Source organism: Pinus tabuliformis, chromosome 3_1 (genome assembly GCF_031772625.1).
Source record: "Pinus tabuliformis cultivar Carrire ecotype Pingquan chromosome 3_1, CPIR1, whole genome shotgun sequence".
NCBI classification, from domain to species: domain Eukaryota; kingdom Viridiplantae; phylum Streptophyta; class Pinopsida; order Pinales; family Pinaceae; genus Pinus; species Pinus tabuliformis.
Window position 1 is genome coordinate 33,427,367 of NC_142301.1, and position 18,716 is coordinate 33,446,082.

The window sequence follows — 18,716 nt, forward strand, 5'->3', positions numbered from 1 at the left end:
AAAGAACACAAGATGTAAGGTGGAAACCCAATGTGGGTGAAAACCACCTGCTGCAATATGTCTCTATCTTCTTTCAATTTAGAAAACTTCTTTTACAATGATTTTGTACTGGTGCAGTCCTTTACCAGTACGCAGGCTGCAACCTGCAGAGAGCTACAACTCTCTCTCTTTCTCGTTTTCCAGTCTACTCCTGGAAGGGAGCTACAACCCCCTACTTCTTTTCATAAAGCATCAGATGATCAACAAGTACATAACAGATATAGACCACTACAGATATCAGATCAGCAATAACAGAACCAACCCAGAACACCTTATCAACAGAGAAATTCAATCAACAGAACATCTTAAAACAAAGACGCAGATTTTCTTTCTGTGGCCTACGACCAGACGCCGTTAACCTTCTGCTACTCTGCGTCCGCACGCAGATATCCTTCTGCTCTGCTGCGTGTCCACGCACTGTTCCTTTGACTGCTCTGCGTTCTGTTGCTTCAGGGATGCACCCAAATATATTATCGCGCCGCGTCTTTCGCTACAGAGACGCACCTGAAAACACTATCGCGCCGCGTCCTTCTGCTTTAGAGACGCACCTGAACCTTGATCGCTCTACGTCCACACGCAGGTTTCTCTCTACTGTGCTGCGTCTCGGCGCACTTTCCCTTTACAGTACCTGCGTCCCGGCGCACTTTCCCTTCACTGAACCTGCGACCCTTCAGATATAAATGATATGAAGGCTTCAAGACAAACCCAATCAGTCAGATCTACAGATCTGATCATGCGCCATAGAGATCACAGTCCATTAGAAGATTCGCCCTCTTAGATCTGGACTAGATCTCACCAAATAAGATATTCAACCCAAGACCATTGCCCATCCAAATGAACTCCTTTGCTTTATATAGCCAAGCTCCTCCCCAAAACATGGAACAATACCACGAGCCGACACCATAGAAACACAAAACCGTCGGCTAGATACCACACAAGAAACCCCCACGTGCTTTTCTCTGCCTTGAAATGTGTGCACTGGGTAGACGCACCCCCGAACGGCTGGCCGGCGTCCCTGGACGCGGGTTCTGCATGGTATACCTGCGGGGACGCACTTTCTGAACCGATTGCCTGCGTCCTTCTTAATTTTCAACAAACTGAGAGCCTTACCACTGGAGTTGCCATCAAGTACAACATCTGTAACATACAGTCATACCAGAAAACATAATGCCAACAGTTCCTTTTTCTCTTCTATCCATTTCATTGATCCATGTCACTTAGTCTACCAGTATCCTTACACCTAACTCTAGTCATGGCAGGCCAGCAAGCCCTCATAAAGATAGAAAGAATCATTGTTGCTAGGTATGGACCCTTAGTCTTGTCTGTTCCTTTAAATGCCATGCCTACAGGAGATTATCAGGAATATATGCCTAAGTTTACTGGTACAGAAGGAGTAATAGCTAAAGAGAATCTAGAGTCCTTTTATAGCTATGATGACAACCTAGATATCAATGAAGAGGATATGTGGATGAGGGTCTTTGTCCAAAGCCTAGATGGGGAGGCTAGAAAATGGTTCAGAGAATTACCCCCTAGGTCTATAGCATACATTGAGGCTTTAGATGATGTGTTCCTAAAGCATTGGGGGGATAAGAAGGATCTGCTCTATTATCATACTAAATTTAGGAACTTGCAGAGGGAGAATGGTGAGTTGTTGTCTGATTTCAACATCAAATTCAACCATATGTACAGCAGAATACCATATGAAGTGAAACCCACCCCTACTTCTGCTATGCTTACTTATGTCAATGCCTTCAATTCTCAGTTTCGCCTGTTGTTAAGAGAAAGAAGATGTGTTTCTTTGGCTGATATGCAAGATGCAGCCTTTGAAGTAGAATCAAACATCATGGCTGTAGAAAGACTCGAAAGTGATGCTAAAAGAAGAAGACAGGGGGGTGAGTCCTCATCATCCTCAGATCCTAAGATCGATAAATTGGCCAGGATGATAGAGTTATTGGCCTCTGAAGTTTCCAGATTAGAGGCTGAGCAGTATTCTGAGGAAGCAGGAGTTCCTTGTTCCTTTACTCTTCCAAATCCAAATCCATATAGAGGAGCAAAGGATCAACTGTAGATTTTGCAGAGAAATCAAGATGCAAACGAAAATCAAAGGGTGAAGACCCTTTTTCAGAATATAGTCATGGAAGAAGAGCAACCTGAAGAAGAGGAAGAGGTCCATGGTTTGGAAGATAAGGGCAGTGCCCCTTTCCTAACCAAAGCTGCCTATGAGAGGTCATTATCTATAGGCACTGCTCACCAGTTTGTTGTACCTGTAAAACAACAAGCTGATCAGCAAAAGCAGCCAGCAGCAGGTCCCACCATCCTCGAAGAGCCTGAAGCCAGCCCATCTTCCAATGACTATGCATATCTGCAAATTAGCCAGCATGTGGTTATCCCCAGTCCAGTGATCAAAAGGAGTGAAGTTAATTGCCCATCATCCTATGCTTCTCTGTCTGTTCAAAAGAGAATCCCTCATAGTTGCCCCCTAGGCACTGAGGCAGGTCATAGCTCTATTCTCAAGGCTGATACTAATCACCTCAGTCTTAATATTCTGAAACCTGCTCACGTGGCCTCCACACACACTGAAAAGGCAGCTTGCCAAATGACAGAGGAAGAGGGTGCACAGTCTTGGGACTCCTCCTTGGATGTGGATTGTTCTAAGAAAGATGAAGGAGCATATGAGGTCTCTGTGTCCCTCGCACAAGAATACATTGGTTCACCATTCATACTAATTGTGTAGGCCACAAATGACACAGAAAAGTACACAGCTACCATTGTTATTCATCAGGTATGCAAAGGCTCCCACGAAGAACATCCGAGGATGAGAGCACATAGAGAGGGGATGAAATTTTAATCATCTATACCTAATAAGGCCAAATGCCCTAAAATTTTTGAGGTAGATGATCAAATAAATCCAGTTTTGCAGCTCTTTGATAAACCGGCCGAGAGGAAGGGAAACAGTTTTGATGGTCCCGCGGATGGCCAGTTTTTGAATATTTATGTTGTTTAAGGTTCTCAGGCCTTAATGATTGTAAGCATTTTCTTTTACAGGTTTTAGCATAGACTAAATTAGACTCCATGCCCAATGGAATACTAGGAAAAAAAAAATTAAAGCTTGTTTTGTATGAAGGCATTGGTCTGCAGTTCTTGAGACCTCACAGGGAGGATCTCATCCCCAGAAGGAGCGAGTGTTAGCTCTGCTATATAATTCAACATTTGAGGGTCAAAGACAGCTTGGCCGTGTTGTTTTGTGCTTGAAGAAAGCTCGCATTAGTCCATTCCTCGCTTCCCCTTCATTCTCCTTACTCTCCCTTAACCCCGTCATCTCTGCTTTTCCTCCCAAAACTCAACATGAGCCTCGTTTCATTAAGCCCCAAAGAGCTAAGCCTGAAGCTCCATAGCCTGGTCACCATATAACCCTGTGCCCTCATAGCCATGGCCGCCTTTTGATCGCAGTCGTTGATTGCCGCATTGCGATCTAACGGTCCCCGCCGCATTCAACAAACCAACCACACGTTTATTTCCTCCACCATCGATCGCATCCACCGTGAGATCCAATGGTGATCACTCATCCCACGCCCATAACTTAACCACATGATAACTCGCAATCACGGCAGTTTTCCTCCCATCACATTCGCCACGTGTCGCGCGATGATTATGATCGCGCACCCGTTGTATGTTTACCGCCATCCTCCGAAAGCGGTGCGGGGAATACCACTTACTGCCTATCTCGCCCGTTCCCTGCTCGCTATTGCCCGTGCACCTTATCCGCCCGATAGCCGTTGGATCTGCCCACCCAGGATCCAACGGTTCACGTTTGTCTGCTCCCATTTTCTCCCGATACCCTCTACAAGACGATCCCCGCCGTCGATCCACGCGATTCAACAGTTGATCTTTCTCCTCATGCCTCCGCCATGCTGTTTGTGTCCATAGCCTATCCCATGCACCCGAAGGAAGAAGGAGGCCAGAATCCAGTACCCCGGTGCATTTGCTCCTCAACAACCGCTTTTAAATAAACAGAATGGCCGAGAAGGAAAGGACCAGCCTTGAGCAGTTAAACGCATTTATCAGTTATGGCGCTCCTCTCAGACAACACTCCACCTGCTCGAGAAGTAAAACAGAGCACCAGAGAGCGTCAAATTCATTTGCAGAACAGAGTCAGATTGTAGCAGAGACTCCATCAGAGAGTTAAAAGCAGTTGGTGGTCCATTATGACCCCTCCACGCATTGAGCAGCAGAATATCTTTGTAATCAAACTCTATATATACCCAGAAACAAGATGTAATGGGGGTTGATGGTTGTTGTTTTGATGTAAGGTTCAACTTCTGGAGACTATAACTATTGTGATACTTGCAGCGTCTGGTTTTCATTTTCATCTAATACAATCTTCGTTTGCTATTAATTGCGCACTTTCCACTTCTGCTCTGTTCTAGGTTGTGCCTGTTATGCATTTGTTCATGTGCTCTTGATTTTTAGCATTAGAGGGGTTGTCACCCCACCTCTGTGTTGAAATCTAGTATGTATCATTGAATGCGTTACACAGGTTTCTGTTTACTTAGTGCCAGAGAGTTGTCATCCTGTCTATGCATTAAGAAATAGATTTGCAGACCTCTTTACTGGTTGCAGTCGGCCATCACATGGTCTTGTGCATCTGCTGGTGTGGTCAGTATTCTCCATGTTCACTTAATCCCCAAACTTTGAGTAATTGGTGGTCTAAAGCCTTGTAGTCTAGGGGTGTTCACCCATGTCTGGAGTCAAGCATAGTAGAAGTGGTTATCTGGCTTGAATATGCATCATTCCTTCCATTCATCCATTTCCAACATTTTGTTGAGTTTGTAATGTTCCCGAGCATCTCTGAGATACAACCTACGAGAGTTTCTTGGGGTGATAACATTAATTGGCGTCGTTGTCGGGGAAAGGAGATTGAAGATCAACTTCCCTGGGAGACGACACAATTCCAGATTTTGATGATAGACAAGGTCTGGGCACATTTCTGGTTTTAATCATCTATCTGGCGACTCCACTGGAGGAAGATCAACCTTTGGCGACTCCACAGTATAGTCCTGGCTCAGTTTGTAAGACATGCTTGAAGAAATCCTCAGACATCACCAGCTAAACCAGTGCCTGACCCTGAGAAGATCGTTAAGCAGAAGAAAACTTTGCAGAAAGGAGCATCAGGGTCAAGTAAGCCTTAAAGGTCCCATGTATCTCTGCTAGTGAAAAATCACCTTCAGAGATGCATAAAGCTCTTGTTCATTCATTTCCCTTTCATATATCAGTCCAAAGAAAGCATCCCATGCTGTCCATCATGTTCCTTTGTCTCTTCTATCCATTTCATTGATCCATATCACTCAGTCTACCAGTATCCTTACACCTAACTCCAGTCATGGTAGGCCAACAAGCCCTCACAAAGATAGAAAGAATCATTGCTGCTAGGTATGGACCCTTGGCCTTGCATGTTCCTTTAAATGCCATGCCTGCAGGAGATTATCAGGAATATATGCCTAAGTTTACTGGTACAAAAGGAGTAACAGCTGAAGAGCATCTAGAGTCCTTTTATAGCTATGCTGACAACCTGGATATCAATGAAAAGGATATGTGGATGAGAGTCTTTGTCCAAAGCCTAGATGGGGAGGCTAGAAAATGGTTCAAAGAATTACCCCCTAGGTCTATAGCAGACATTGAGGATTTAGATGATGTGTTCCTAAAGCATTGGGAGGATAAGAAGGATCTGCTCTATTATCATACTAAATTTAGGAACTTGCAGAGGGAGAATGGTGAGCTATTGTCTGATTTCAACATCAGATTCAACCATATGTACAGCAGAATACCATATGAAGTGAAACCCACCCCTACTTCTGCTATGCTTACTTATGCCATTGCCTTCGATTCTCAGTTTTGCCTGTTGTTAAGAGAAAGAAGATGTGCTTCTTTGGTTGATATGCAAGATGCAGCCTTTGAAGTAGAATCAAACATCATGGCTGCAGAAAGACTCAAAGGTGATGCTAAAGGAAGAAGACAGGGTGGTGAGTCCCCATCATCCTCAGATCCTGAGATCGATAAATTGGCTAGGATGATAGAGTTATTGGCCTCTGAATTTTCCAGATTAGAGGCTGAGCGGTATTCTGAGGAAGCAGGAGTTCCTTGTTCCTTTACTCTTCCAAATCCAAATCCATATAGAGGAGCAAAGGATCAACTACAGATTTTGCAGAGAAATCAAGATGCAAACGAAAATCAAAGGGTGAAGACCCTTTTTCAGAATATAGTCATGGAAGAAGAGCAGCCTGAAGAAGAGGAGGAGGTCCATGGTTTGGAAGATAAGGGCAGTGCCCCTTTCCTAACCAGAGCTGCCTATGAGAGGTCATTATCTATAGGCACTGCTCACCAGTTTGTTGTACCTGCAGAACAACAAGCTGATCAGCAGAAGCAGCCAGCAGCAGGTCCCACCATCCTCGAAGAGCCTGAAGCCAGCCCATCTTCCAATGACTATGCAGATCTGCAAATTAGCCAGCCTGCAGTTATCCCCAGTCCAGTGATCAAAAGGGGTGAAGTTAATTGCCCATCATCCTATGCTTCTCTGTCTGTTCAAAAGAGAATCCCTCATGGTTGCCCCTAGGCACTGAGGCAGGTCATAGCTCAATGTGCTCCATTATTGAGACCTTTTGTTTGAGACTTATCAACTAGCTAAAAAAAGTGTTGCTTTTTGTATCCTCGTAAGGTGCTTTCGATTCTTCCGTACGAATTGCCCAAGTGATAATTTGTTTACGAGAGAAAATCCATTGATACCATACACACTGATTTGGTTCCAAATATAAAGCTGCAATACGTACCTTTTGTGTGTTTTGGACATTATTGAGATCGAAAAATTGCTCCCTCTGTAATATCCATGTTGCGGGATCCTTGCCATCAAACTTCCTCATATCAATTTTTGGAATATGGGGGGTTTAGATCCAACATTAGAGTCTATGAAATCATAATTAACATTTATTTTGTTCTCATCATGAGTTTCCTTTACTACCCTTTCACCATTAGTAAGCATTTCTTGTAGAAACTTTGTCAAATCTGTCTTCAAATCTTCCATGCCTGTCTTCAAATTTGTCTTCAAATCTATTTTCAAATCGTCCATCTTAGATTCCACGTCATTCATCTTAGCTTCTACGCCTTTCTTTAAACAATCCATCTTAACTTCTACATCTTTCTTTAAACCATCCATCTTAGATTCTGTTACTTTTGTGCAAGTGACACTTGTTGCACTTGGTCTCGTGATTTTGATATATCATGTTGCATTTCTTCCTCTTCTTCATGAGTCATGCTAGAGCTTTCAAGTTGCTTACTAGATGTTTGCATTTCTTTCCTCGGGGCATCAATTACCGATAATAATGCTTTACTATGCCCTTTGAATTCGTTCAAACTAATTTTTCAAACCAAGCTTATGCAAAAATTTAAAAAAAAACTACACAACTTTTTTCACTTTGTAGGATCTTGATATTGAATCTGAGGTATCTCTGTAATATCAGATCATCCAATTCTGAAATTGCGACTTGCGGTAGCCCTCTGCGTCCTCTTTCCAATGCCACCATTCTGATCCAAATTGGATTCTCCAAGGGAAGAGTTATGCCAAATCTCCCACAGTGACCTGATTATAGACTAGTTCAGTAGAGCGAACTTGTACGAGGTGCCACGAGTCACTGTTTCGACCTTTGGCTCTAAAAATATATACAAGAAACAAAATTTCGTCCTCTTTCTGTACCTTCTTGTGAAATTTCAATCTGATGCTCAGAGAGAAAGTTATGACGGTTTTCCCCAGGTCACCTGTTTGGAATGTAATTCAGGAGTTTGCAAAAAAACCAACTTACTCAGATCATATCTCCACAAATATAGTGCGAAAAGCTCTGAAATTTGGACCCGAGGTTCAATGCGATTTCGTCTCAAATGGGTTTTTTTCAGCTTCTAAAACATTGCAGAAAAAAAGTTATAGAAAAAATGCCACGATGACCTATTTGAAGCAGCGAAACCCTAGAATCCAAAGCTCTGATACCAAATGTTATGAAACCAACTCACAAAAAGATAGAAAAGATAGTTGAACGCCTTAGAATTCAGCCTCTTCGATGGGGCGACCTCCTTTACATTACACAAATGAAAAATTCTTGGATGATTCAAATGACAAAACCTCCTTTCTATATATAGGAGTCTAAGGGGTCACAATATAACCCAGCCGACCTAACAATAATAATATAAAGCCACAAAAATAACAATAGAGGGATTCTATGGGGCACAGTAATAACAATATGGGGACAATAGGGGCACAACAATATTAATAAGGGATACAACTATAATAGTAATGGGGTAATCACTAGTATTATAGGGACCTAACACAGATTCATTATAATCTTTTCAGAGTCTAACATCGATAGATCTAAACCTAGATTGCATTGAATAGGCCACAATTGATCAAATCGTGGACACATATATTAAGATTTCTCACAAACAAAGGATCCAGTTGTATTGGGTTATCAAAGCAGGCCAGCTTTTGCACCAAGGAAAGTGGCTCATTATGGGCCAAGTTCAGTAAAATTTTCCCCATCTCATGGAGGAAGTCAAGGAAATGGAGACCATTGCTTCCTAAGGGGGGAGGACTGATCAAGGTGGATATTTATGGTCACCCACCTATTCCACTAGATCATAAAACAATTTTCTAATTGGTAGTTTTTCTAATGTTTTTAGGTCCTGAAATTTTGGAGATGCCTGAGGCCCTAAACAACATTTTTTGGGGAAATACGTAAATGAAGGTCATATAATTTTTAAGAAATCGTAAAATTTACTTCTCATATAGACCTTTCCAATGGGCTATCATGTGCACCAAATAGAGATCAAATGCCAAAGTTATGACCCAAAGAAGTTGATGTTCGAACTTACCCCATCAGGCCCACAAGCCTTTGGTGCTTTATCTCCTAAGGTTAGGTTTTTTTTATGTTTAAGGTTTCCCATTGCTTCTTTATAATAAAAAGGCATATGAGCCTCACTAAAATATGGCTTGACAACAGTGCGTAGCCATCACATCTCTTCTCAGGGATAACCTACCACCATTTGAGCTAGTTTGTTTTCATTATACATGGATACAGTTTTAGCAATTTCCATTTATTAATAGAAGCCAAGTTTCAATATGTTTTTGTTTTGGCTATAAACCTATATATCATTTCATTTACTTTATAAACAAGAATCATGTTCTTCATCCCTCTTAACACTATGATGAAATCTTTTTAAATAATCTTCAAGAGTGACATCCTCTTTTTGTGACAATTTAAATACTTCCTCTCACAAATCTTGGTTTACACAGTAAATTTTGTTTTTTACAAGAAATATTTAATACATATTATCCAAAGTTTTAGCATTAATCCCATAAACCATCGTGAAGTTTCATCTTTAAGAGTAGTTGGAAACTACTTAAGTTTTTGGGCATCAAGAGAATAATCATAACTACGATATTAATGGATATATATCCATGGCTTAACACCTGCATACATTCTCACTATGAAAGGACAAGATATTTCTACATTGCTCACAAGGATGATCAAAACCTATGATTCTCCATGTGGAAAACTATATGAGGGTGTTGGCTTTTACCGAATGCACCCTTTTACAAATTAATTTAACTAGGAAGCTTAGAAAAAATACTATTTTCATGTTACCATTATTCTCTTGTTTCTTTCCAAGATAGTTGTTCCTTATGGCTTAGTAAGCCCACTCATCCTTATAGTCAAAATACACTGGGCTTGCAAGGAACATAAATTCATTATAATCTTTTCAAAGTTTGTTGAAGATGGCACATTTTTCTTCCATCCCATGGCTAGAAGCTTTCCAAATCCCTTGTGCATCAAATTTCAAGCAAAAGTAACCTAGATATCTTAGGAATGGAAGTGAACAAATGCTTCTTGGTATATTATCATAATGGAAGAAACTTAAAAAAAAAACAAAAACAAAAAGCAAAAACAAATCAAAACATATCTATATTTGGCCAATGATTTATTTAATACACACTGCAAAGAAATAGTATGTCCATAAGCTCTCCCAATTTTGCAATGGATTGCTTATACTTGGTGGGTGCAAGTGTTGGAGCAGTTGCTAATATGCCTGCGTTGGATAAGTTACTAATACCACACTAACATATCAATTCACAACCTTAACATAATACATGAATATGCCAATATTCCCTTGTTGAAAACCATTGGATCAATTGGGTGTTGTAGAAACCCAATAAAATCCAAAGCATAATGCTCTTTATGCTATTAAGTTATGCAACACTTGTCACAAGTAACCAGGATTGGAAGACAAGAAGAGGTAATGGACAGATATCAATGACCATAAATCATTAAGAGAGATTTTGGAAAATTCCTCTCAATGCAAATCAATAAAGCAAAGGGTGTTTTGTTATGTATATCACATCACAACATAGAGATAGAAAGGATCACACTTTCCCATGACATCACGGCCATATAAAAGGTTCAAAAATCATGCACTATGCATGCAACTATGATAGGATTTCCAATGTGCTTTCTCCCATTCATTCTACATTGAGTCCCTTGCTCCTCTAGCCAGTCTAAGAAGACTAGCTTGCGCAATTGGTAGTCTTGTATGTGATGAGATGAGAAAGACCATAAGTAGGAGAGGTATAAGAGAGCCTATTGTATCTTTCCAAATGATTAAAATGGGGGCATGGTATGTAACAAGAATCATTCTATGGCTAGAGCAACAAAGCTAATGACGAAGGCTAAGTCCATGTGAAATGAGAGATTAAGGTTTCTTCCATGCAAAGAGAGAGAGAGAGATAGAGATATCAATCCAGTATACAGAGAAATGAAACAAGCATTCAGGTATGTGAGGGTTTATGAATTAGGAAACAAGCATAGAAATAACATAGAAAATGTCAGATGTAGAGAAATGATTCAGGTCAAGGCTGAGGGAATGTCAGGCCTTAGTAGGGCGTAAATTTGATCGGTCAAGCTCTAAAACCATAATCAAATTGTGCAATCTAGAATTAAAGATAAGCGTGAATGAATTTCCATTAAGATGATATAAAAACAAATACAATTTTCATTATTGTTGGATTTGTCTTACAAAGTCTCTTAGACTCCTTGTGATGGTTCACATTCCACACCATAACCTCGACAGATTTGATGTCTAGCCATGACGAAATTTTTTTCACGTTAACATTTGTTATTGGATCTAGAATAGGAAATCCAAACTCTTCTTCAACATTTTTGTGACTGTTATTGTTCCCCTCGTTCCTCTTGTTCTCTCTTATTCTTATCATCCATGTTGCTTTGCACATACTCTATTGATGAAATAGAGTATATTGGCTCGTGTATGAATTATCAATGATTGGTATTTCTAGATTTTCACTTGTTCATTCTTCTTTTGTTTGATAAGAGTAAAGTATGATTTCTTGTTATGGGGTTGACATTTTTGGGAGTCATGTTGGTGTTAGACCAAAGCTCACAAGTGTTAGTCAATGATTGCATTGCCAAACATAAAGATCCAAGAGAGGAAATTAGTCCATGTCACAAAACATGTGGGGAGCGATGGTTTATCCAATGTCCAATAATCACCCCTGTAGCGTGAGTAAGGTGTGTATCGAACTCATGACCTACGCTCTAATATGACTTGTAGAGAATCACAATTGTTGTTAAACTAAAACTTCCATGTGTTAGTCAACAATTGCATCGCCAGAGATAAGGATCCAGGAGAAGCAGTTAGTCCATATCATGAAACACATGGGGAACATTATTTTCAAGGATAATTTTAGGGGCGAATGTTCGCCCTTTGGCGAAATTAAGGGGTTTTAAATTTTTAGTGGGCGAATATTTTGTATCATAGTACATTTTTACAAATCACCTCAAATAGCCCACCTTATTTTAAGGGAGAGGGTAAAAAAGGTAAATTTAGCCCTTGAAATTAGGACTTGCAACCTTCCATTCGCCCATTTTCAAAAATAGGTTTTATTTAAGTAAATCCATTCGCCCATTTTCAAGAATAGGTTTTATTTAAGTGAATCCTATGGGCCAAATACCATATTTATAAAAGAGGTATGGTAAATTAATAAAAATATAAATAAATTAGAGGTATGGTAAATAAATAAAACATTTTTTATATTTAATCCATAAGTCACCTTATATACGTGTAAGGGTGTAAACAAATAAAAATATAAGTAAAGTGGAGGTATGGTAAATAAATAAAAGGTCTTTTTATACTTAGTCAAAAGGTATGGTAAATAAATAAAAATATAAATAAACTAGACGTATCGTAAATAAATAAAACCTCTTTTTATATTTAGTCCATAACCCTCGTTCTATTTATGAAGGCTCAAGAAAGAGGTTTTATTTAAGTGAATCCTATGGGCCAAATACCATATTTGTAAAAGAGGTATGGTAAATTAATAAAAATATAAATAAACGAGAGGTATGGTAAACAAATAAAACATTTTTTTATATTTACTCCATAAGTCACCTTATATTTACGAACACTCAAAAAATGGGTTATATTTAGGTGAAACCTATGGCCAAAATACTATGGGACAAATACCATGGACTAGATCGTTATTAATACCATGCAAAAAACCATTATTAACCCTAATATTAGAATTAATAAAAATAAAAATGGCACATGGTATTGACCCATGGTATTCACCAAAATGGCACATGGTATTGACCCATGGTATTCACGTGGAATGTAGCCTATTTAAATGGGGGAATTAAACCAGCATGTAGCCTATGCTAAGATTCACTAGGACTTTACAAAGTTTTATTATTTAGTGAAAGACTCGCCAAGATCTTACAAGATTTTATAAATGAGTAAAATATTCGCCATGCCTGGTGAGAGATTCGCCAAAAAATTATATATACATATTATATTATTGATCAAATCGCCTTCCATTTTTCCTATATACCATGGAGATTCGCCCATTTATTATATTTATAAATTTAGGGGGGGTTCTTAAAATTTCCCTGATTATTTTATGCAATGTCCAACAAAGATATCTATTATTTCTTCTCCTTCTTCTTTTTTAGATTTTTTTTTTTACTTATGTAACCAAAATAAGACCTCAGTTTCCTATGGTAATTCTGCCTGCAGATGGTGTGGCTCTTACCGCACCACAAGTTGATATGGATGGATTGATGGGTGGTCAATTGGTTCTAACAATTCTACCCCTAAGAAATCTACCTGTAGAATCTTTTTACCTATTCATGCATAATAATTACCATGATTTAATTTACAATGTTTTCTAAATGAATTATGTTTATTTTTATTTGATTCTATCTAATTTCAATTAATTCCTTTTAGCATTTCCCCAAAAAAAAACATCAAAAGTGCCAAGTAACTTAATTTTTCGTAAATTCCTTTCACTTAATTATGAAGTAGAATCATAATTTTGTGAAGCATTTATAATCTGTGCGGGATTTAGTTACTTCTAAATATTAACTATTGAGTTAAAACATTTAAAAATATTAAATAAAATGCTATATGAGTTAACCATATATATATGCTCTATTGATTTACTTATTTTAACGTCCCATTACAACTTTTAATCATTTCTTGTAAATGATTATCTTTGTAAAACAACAAAGTAATATATTTAAATACAAATCAGATATTAGTTTTCCTAATTCTACTAAAATCATCAAGCCATATTGAAATCAGGAAATTATAAATATGCATTTCGAACCTTGGTTTTAACATGTTTTAAAATTCCAAATAGCTCATTTTGCCTAATTTTCCTTTTCATCGTCAACTTCTTGCCCTATATTATCGTATTTATGCATTTACGAGGTTTGCATTTCAAACGAGTTTCCTAAGGTATTTAATTATTGATTTCCAATGATTTATTTTAATTTTATTTAATTATTGATTTCTAATGATTTCTAACGAAGATTTTGTTGCTTTGTCACTTACTTTTAAGATTTCAAACTTTATAGTTTCAAAACTCCATTAAGACTTTATCTACATGAAACGTACTTTTGTATTTATTCAGAGCTTGAATACGATAGTTTTATTTTGTTCACGTGTTGACTATGTATTTTATTAAATTATATTATCCGCATTTCATTTCTTTATGTTAACTTCATATTACTTTGAAACAATGATAGATTATAAAATCTTTTTTAATATAATATATATAGAGAGAAAGAGAGGGGTTCAATTTTTTTTTAATATTTTTTCTTGAAAATTATCTTTTATGAATAGATATTTCATTAAGAAACTTTTCATCTTATTTTGTTATATGTTGCTTTTTTTATTTTATTTTTTCATACAGTGGTTGAATTGAATGAAATTTTTCTAATTTAATCCATGATCATATAAAATAGTTTGATTCTATGCTTTATTCTTAAAAATAGTTGATGATGATGAGCCTTGTCTTCAAGAATTGTCAAATCATTAATTTATTTGAGGGAATTCATTTCATAAATATTTTAAAATTTGCAGATTATCTCTTCTAGCTACTAGATACTTTTAGTTAGACTAGAGCAATGAGGATATTGTTTTCCATAGATTGCCTTGGCATTAAATAAACAACTTGAGGAACAACACCCTCGATAGGCTATATTAGGAGCTTTTAGCCTAGAAAATAATATTTCAATTTAAATAAAGTTGAGCACCTCCCCTCTAAATCGAGGTGTGTTTCCTCTCATTTTTCTCATGGATGGTTTGGGGGAGAAATCCTTTAGCGAGTCTAAAAAATTCTTTTGTTTCTTAATTTTCGCTTTGGAGGAATAAGTAGAGCAATCTCTTGGAAGATTTTGTTGAGTGGATAGTTATCTTTTCTTGATGGATATTGACAAATCTTATTGTGAAGGCCTTCTTGATGTGGATAGACTTATTTTCATGAATGACTATTGGTGAAATTTGATGGTTCAATTTGAGTTTTTTTTTCTAGTCTTGTTCAACAATGATGGGGTAAGGGTTATTGAATATTGACCATGGTTTTGCTTGCATTTTTATCTTTTTCTTCTTTGTTAACAAGTTTCTTTGTTAGTTCTCTTGTGGTGACCTAAGTTAAGTTCCCTCACGTATCATTAAATATAATAAGGCATCTAGTCCAAACCTCTAGAGCACGAGTTATCCAAACCTAATCCTTGAGGCTAAATATGCTCCAAGCCTCTTTGAACCTCTCATCAAGCTCATCTTTGGAGATTGAAGGACACTAGAGTTGGAGGCCTACGGGGCACAAACTAGTCTCGTTGGTTCTTGATGCCACATCCATCTCATTTCTCTCCAATTGTGTTGCTCCTTGACTCTAAATGCCTCCAAAAATATATTGCCAAGTTGAGGCATTGATCTTTTATCCTCCATCACCCTTTTCTCTTTAAAATGATTCAAGTCATTTTGTCAAGATTTTAACTTTCCTAGCGATTCCTTGTTGTAATGTTGTCATTAATGTCAAAATTTAAGGGGATTCCCTTTTAACATGTCGACTAAGCCAAGGTCCTAAGTTAGCCTAGCAAAGTCGAGGGGAGCACATATCAAGTCAACTTAGAGGTTTAGACCAAAATATGTATAAACAATACAATTGGTGAAGTGTATCAGTTTAAGGCAATGCTAAGAAGATATGTAATCTAAGATGTGAGGAACGTAGCAACGTCTCGAGGAGCAGAGGTGCATAATTAGAAGTGTGAGGAAGATCTATGGCAAGGACTAGTTCTATGGCATGAAAGGAGGTTTGAGATGAATGTTTGAAAATTATCCAAAAAACCTCAAATTTATTTATAACATAAAATCTTTGGCAAACCAATGTTTCTACGTCATGCTCATCAGTCAACATAATGCAAGATTGGTCATTTGTTAATGATCCATCTACCAAACCCTCGACATATCAAAATTTTGTATGTAAGGCATTCTCTACAAATTCTTTGATATTCTCATATCTTATAACTACTTGTCACAAAGGTGTGAAAGCATAGCACCAAATGGCAAAGGCCCTCAACATATTGCTATATCAATGTTTTATCATAAAAGTAGACTTCAAATTTTTCCAATCTCTTGGTACCTAATAAGCCCCTACTAACAAAGCTGCTGAAGTATAGCACTTGAAGGCTTAAGGCCCTCAAATTATCACCTATCGATCGTTTGGGTAAAAAGTGTTGACCTTTGATATCCTAATATCTAACAACCCTTCGTCGTAGTAATGCCTAGCCATAACACCTAAAAGCTAAAGGCTTAAAAGTTCTCAACATATCATCATACCAAGACTTTTGATAAGCCTTGAAATTCCTTGATATTCTGATACTCTGAAGTTAAGTCCATCAATAGACAAAAAATTATCATCATCTAATAGAAAGTTTTCCACTGATCAAAAAGAACTTGGTTTTGCAATGAATTTTAGTGTGTTTTTCTGGTCTTTCGAATATCTCAATATAATGCCAAATTTTGGTGTATGGCCTTCACACTCTTGACTTCGTCAACAAACAACAAGATGTGCCCATAGAAGTTGTCCATCATATCACAATATCACCCCACTAGGCTTTTACAAAGCAGAGACCTTTGAAATTCTCCATTATTATGATATCCCAGAGCCCAGGCCCTTTCACTGACAGAGAAGTGACCAACAATTGACAGCCAACATTGGGCACTTCTCCTAATATCCTAATATAAGGCCAAATTTTGGAATTATGATTACTGCTACTACAAAAGACAAATACTCATCAAAAGCAAACAAATACACAGCAGACGACTAAATAAATTTTTTATTCAAATTTTAATGATGATCACCTTTTTACACAGTAGATTGAAAAAGTTTTTGAACTATGAAATTGCATTCATTTGATAGGATATACAGCGTTGACATGCAAAAACATTTATTAGCACATTTGTCATTACATTAATTAGCAGCAATTAGTAGAGGAATTTTATACTGAGTGATCTTTGAATGCCAATATTCACTCCACAATAACTTAAAACTGAGTGAGAGAGAACCCTTAGTAGCAATTTAAATAGCTCTAATAAAGACAAGAAAGTAAAAGCGCTGTATAAACTCCATGGAAAGCTTGAGAATAACCCCACAACAATTCCATTGACATAGAAAAAATATTAGCCAAATTGTTTTTAAACCTTCAACTTCAAGGTGTCATTCCTTCTCCAATCAATCGGCAACACACATTGTAAACTTTTCATTTCATCCACTATATTTTTCAATAATCACATGTTGAACTTTAAGAAGTTAAGTTTAAACTTTTGGTGGAGTGAATTTTGAACTTTTAGCAAAGTTGATCTTCGACGATTCATCAGACTTCAGATCAATTGTACTACTCCAATAATTAAAAATTGTCGAGAAGACTTTTCACTTCCCACAATGAAGGGAAATTCTAAGTCTGATGAACGTAGAAAATTACCTACACCACATTTAAAAAGCTTTTCAAAGTTTTGACATGAAACTTTTGAAATTTAAATATCAAAAAAATAAAAACCTGTTAACCAAAAATAGCTAATTTTTTGTTTCACTTGAAATTTCAGAAAATTGTGTTAAAATCTCAACAGGTTCTAATATCTTATTTGGCATTTGTACGCTGTCAGAACTGTTTTCGTTACACGTAAAAAACTCGAAATAAAATTTTAATTCAATTCAACAGATTGGATATCTCCTTAGTGTTGGACATGGATTGCTCCTTAGTTATGTTTCTTAATTATAAATAGAAATTACAATATTTCACTTGTAAATCAATTTTTATTAAACTTCAGCATTTAGCTGCCTCTAAATTTGCTTTCCGCCAAGAAAATATTTTACAGTTCAAATGGAAGTTAAACATCGCATTTGAGTGTCCCATTAAACATTTTTTACAGAACCCAGAAAATACTACAAATTCAAAGACAGTCATACTTTTTATCCTCGCTTTACAATGCGCTAAGGAAATTTCATTTCTCAGAACCCTTATCTGCATGCTCGTACAAGTTGAACCAATTCTGATACCAGCTCACTATGTTACACTTTCTGGTCAACGAAATTAATTGTTTCTAATCGCACATTGTTTCTCATTTTCGAAAAATGCTTGAAGAACTTATCTCCAAAGATTTGAAAACTCAATAAACGATCGTAAAGCAAACTAATTTCTTTGATAACATTGGAACCCGTTAATTAAAGAGAACAGGAAGAAAACTTCCGATCACCGTCCCTTTCTGAATCGAGCGAGGCCTATTTGAAAAGCTGGAGTTTATTTACACCACCATGCATGTGGTGATGTATTATCTTGTTGAAAGGCTTTGATTAAAACAATTTCAGCGCTCAGCGGTTTGAAGGAAATCACACGTGCAAATTGCTGGTGCTGCTGCACTTTTTAGAAGGGTTGCTCATCTAGTAAGGCCTCGTTGGTTTATTTGAATTATTTTTCGTTGCAAGAAGCTGTTTCAAATTTCCTTCTCAATCCAAGAGCCATAATGTATTAAATTTTCGGTTAAAATATTCACGAATTCAAAATAGCAACTAGATAGCCTTTATATACCACCAAATAGTGCTACCACACCTTTATATAGTACCACCATAGTATTAAACAATTGTGTATATACTGCAGTCAATATATATTGTAAATTATATACTTCAAAGTGTATTAATTGCAAATAAAAGTATTCAACGTGTATAAATTGAAAATAAAAGAATTCAAAGTGTATAAATTGTAAATAAAAGACTTTAAAGAAAGTGT